The 4646-nt window shown below is 40.7% G+C and overlaps 1 non-coding gene across 1 annotated transcript; it reads right to left on the reverse strand.

Moving 5' to 3' along the window:
* Positions 1–325: 325 nt before the first annotated feature.
* Positions 326–432, reverse strand: LOC136514576 (small nucleolar RNA R71). Its single transcript, XR_010773731.1, has one exon. It is a non-coding gene; the product is annotated as a small nucleolar RNA R71 (small nucleolar RNA).
* Positions 433–4646: the final 4214 nt, after the last annotated feature.

Here is a 4646-nt window from a genome sequence, read left to right on the forward strand (position 1 = left end):
TGCCAACGTGCTTGTTGGGCCCACTGTCAACACGGGAGCTAAAAACTTTGAGCTACGTACTAGCCTAATCACGATGGTGTAGGCAAACCAATTTTGTGGTTTGCCTAGCAAGGATGCAAGTGCGCACTTGCAACACTTCCTAAAGCTGTGCGACACCATCGTCATCAAAGATGTCGCACTAGCTAGCATAAGGCTCCGTCTATTTCCCTTCTTCCTCATGGGAAAGGCGAAATAGTGTTTCTACAAAGAGAAGGAAGCTGTTAGTACATGGGACAAATGTTCTGCGGCGTTCCTCGTGAAGTTTTTCCCCATGGGCAAAACCAATGCCCTGAGGGGGAAGATTTCAAACTTTCAGCAGACTTCAATGGAATCCATCCCTAAGGCATGGGAGAGGCTTCAAGACTACATCCAAGCCTACCCACATCACGGGATGGAGAACTAGCTTGTGCTCTAGAACTTCTACTAGGGGCTTACACCAATGTTGAAGGGGCATGTGGATGCCGCTGCTGGAGGAGTGTTCCTTTCCCTGACCATCGATGGAGCCACGGCTCTCATCGAGAAAATAGTGGCCAATCAAAGCTAGGGGAAGGAACAAAAACAATAAAAAGGCATGCATACCGTGAAGGAGGCAGATAGCCTTACCACAAAAATAGATTTGTTACTATCAAAACTGAACGAAAGGGCCCATGAGAAGGAAGCTATGAAGGCCACCGTTTAGACCACGGACTCACAAATGACTTGCGATGTCTATGGTGAGGTCGGACATTCAGGGAAGAACTACCCCGAGACCTGTGAAGACGCCACCTACATCAACAACGGGTTCCAACAAGGAAATAATAATGGGTGGAACAATCAGTCCAGCCCACAAGGAGGTAATTCGAACTTTAACTCAAATTACAATTTGAATCAACCTTCCTTGAAAGACCTAGTTCTAGGTCAAGCAAAAATTAATGAAAATATCACCAAAAAGTTAATGCTTCATGATAAAATGTTTGAAAATATAAATTCAAAACTTAAAAATTTATCCTCCTCTATTAAGTACCAATTAAGTTTTCACAAAATGATAGAAATTCAAATTGCTCAAATAGTTGCTGCTATTCCTGTCAATCATTCGGGGGAAATCCCAAGACAACCTGAGAATTCCCCCGAATTAGTTCATGCAGCTATAGAGCAATGAAGGAGAAGTCTTGCTGATGGACTATAAATGTGGTGCTCTTGCCGAAGGTAAATCGGTAGTTATCTTTCAAAAATCCAACAATTCAAAAATTTTAAAAATTCAAAATTAAAAAATTTGCTTCAAAATAAACTTTTCAAAAAAAAATAAAAATCATTTTCTGATAGTATAGATTTTTCTGTTGTCATTTCTCATTTTTAAAAATATTTATGAAAATTTAGAATATAATAAAAGTTTTATGGAAAATCAATTTCGACAGCAAAATTTTCAAATCTGACAGGAGCACCAACGACCATGGGTTTGAAATAGTCGTTGGACAACACCTAACAAAGGGGGCCAGTAGCAGGCCCACCATAGGTGCGGGCACACCAGGGGTGCAGCCACACCTTGCAGGTAGCCATTGGCCCCATGCCTTCGCCAATGGCTACTAGCAGTTGCCCTCTGCCTCCCCAGGATGGTGCTCAGCCGGTTATAAAATCGAGAGCTCGGGTGTGAGCTCTCACTCACACTCCACTCTCCATTTTCACTCCCTCTCATTCTCTCTTGCTCCACCACTTGCAAAAATATTTTCCACAAAGCTCAAGTGCAAGGAAACTCTACAAAAATTTCCTAAACTCATCGCCACCAAGCCAAGCTCATGGGTTGTGTGATTTAATTTTCACTAACGTAACCCTGTTTGTGAGTTTGTGTTGTCTTTATTGCCATGGGCATGTTCGGTAGGAAGCTTACCGGCACTTTCGTGAAGGCCATGGGAGCGAGCTCAAGTCGCTCCCATGGAAGGTCAAGCGTGCGCTACACCAAGCCTGAAGAGAGCCCAATGCATGATGATGAAGAAATGGTGCCAATGGAAGAAGAAGAGCAAGAGCAAGAGCAACTGATGGAGGAAGGCAATGATGATCCACATCTTGACTTGGAGGGTGCCCAGGAGATGCAAGCGTACAACCTCATCAAGAATAGTGAGTTCATCCACATGCCAGCATATGACCCTGACCTTCTCCAAAGGATTGGTAGGGACACCAAATTAGCCACCATCTAGAAAGCCGTTGGATGGGAGAACGTTGCTCCCGTCAACGAGATTGGTTCTCGCCTCATAACAATTCAATTCTTATGCTCTTTGCAAGAAGTTGAGGGCAGGATTACTTTATGCCTTTTTGAGAAAGAATAATATCTTACATGGAGAAATCTTAGCTCTCACTTAGGCTTTAGTACAAAATGCTCAATTGACTTAGATCATGCTCTCAAAGGTTTTAATCGCCATGAATTTTGGAGAATGATTTCTAGTCAAAATGTAGTTGGCAAGTTTTAACCTCATAATATGAATATTAATCATCCTACTTTGAGGTCATGAATCGTTAGATTGCCATGACTTTGTTTGCTAGGCAAGACATAAGATTTGTTTATCATGCCGAATTGCAAATTCTCTATGCCATGCTTAAAAAGAATAAAATTGCTCCTATGAAAGAAATTTTTAAACATTGGTTAGAAACATTCAAGGCTTCTACATCTATCTATTGGATGTCCCTTATGACTCATATTGCCGCTAATATTGGTGCATTGGATGAACAAGATGTGACATACATCTCTACTCCACGCATTGATATTGATGAGCACTACTTGATGCAAGGGCATCGTTTGAAGTATGATGATGCAGGGAACCTTGTATTTTTCTTTTTTGGGATATACAAATGAGGTTCCACTCCCTAACCCGGGACTCTCATTGTATAAATCCCAGTCATTCACCTTAACTCTTGTCGAACAAGAGGAAGCGTGTAGGGCAACAAGGAGCGGGGCTAGAGACAAAGCTAGCAGCTCTCAATAGCCACCACTGACATCAACACCACTTGTGCCTCAGGCATTCCATGCGGAGTGGTTCCCGGCCATGCAGACACCTAGGTTCACCGCGGGGTATCAGCCTGGCTAGGGGCACACCCTGCAACCACACGAAGCCGGTGGATCAGGATGGCATGAGGCCGATGATGCAGCATGAGCACATCACTCGTCTGACTCCGAGGGGCTACCACCACCCGTCCATCCATGATAGTCTACTTTGGACCGTTGGGAGTTGAATAGTATCAACACCCGCCTCGGAGAATTAGAAATCCGCACAGGTAAAATTCAAAATACACTCAACACTCATGTGCAGGATACGAGACAGTGGAACCTACAACAGTAGCAATAGTTTACGGATATTAATACGCTGCTAAGACAACAACAGCAAGCACAGGTGGCCTACTGGTGGTCCATGGGATACAATCCTAGACCATAGGCCTTGAGCTAGCTTAGGGAAGGACCCTCGCAGAGGTACCTTGTATCTTTTTCGCATTTTTAAATTTTTGTATTTATTTTCTACATTTATTTATTAGCATCTAAAAAATAAAAAATCTAAAAATACCAAAATACCAAAAAAATTGAATATGATAAAAACAACAACAAAATTATTCCACTCTCATATGTGTTTTAGGAATGTTTAGTTTCTCCTATGTTGAAATAATAAATAGTTGTTCTGTCTATATTTCATCTGTGCCTAGGCTGTAACTTAGTATTCTGCAAGATTTAAGTTTGTTGGCTAAAAATGTCTCATCCTAAAAACTTGAAAACTTGTAGGATTGCAAATACATGCTCATTTTTCTAAGTTGTTGCGAGTTATGAAATGGTACAAATAGAATTTGCTATGACTTTGTTCTAAGAGAAACTTGACATCCAGAGATTTTATTTTCAAAATTGCTAAAATAAAAAGTTCCTCAATGATTATGAATACCTACCAAGGCTATATGACAAGTTATACATTCAAAACCTTAGTCATATGCTACTTGTTTGCGCATTGAGCTTTGTCAAATTGTTGTGACCCTTGTTGAGATTCTCATCATGCACCCATGATCAAGCCACACGTACACCCACAAATAAACTGCTGACTCTTACACTAAGAGTTACATAAAAACATGTCTTTTCGTCCACCAAATAATTACTCCATTCACTTCGTATGCCAAAAGACATGAGAGAAAAAAACTTCATATGCCAAAAAGAATAATATGGGCTATGCTAAAAAGAGAAAAAGAAAAGAAAAAATATCCATGCCAAAAGGCATGAGAGAAAAAAATGCATGCCAAAGAGCATGAAGAAAAGAAAAGAAAAAGAGAAGAAAGAAATAAAGATAGCCCATACTTTCAAATAAAAGGCATTCATCCAAAAGAGAGAGATTCATGAATCAAAGGAGTACCAAAAACTATTTAGAATTAGGACATTATAAAAATTCCACACACTTGCACGTCTTGATCAAAGTGTATGACTTACATCTCCCTAAGGTCTGTTTTTTAACTTAGCAAAATATGTGATGCAAGTATGCTCCACTTTCATACCTACCCAAAACTCCACTCAAAAGCCATTAGTGGTAGGTGTTGGTATTTCTTATGCACAAGTAGAATATTCCACAAGCGCACAGAATACCACTATAGCATTTCACCTAGGAGTATTC

The sequence above is a fragment of the Miscanthus floridulus genome, chromosome 16 (genome assembly GCF_019320115.1).
Source record: "Miscanthus floridulus cultivar M001 chromosome 16, ASM1932011v1, whole genome shotgun sequence".
Lineage (NCBI taxonomy): Eukaryota > Viridiplantae > Streptophyta > Magnoliopsida > Poales > Poaceae > Miscanthus > Miscanthus floridulus.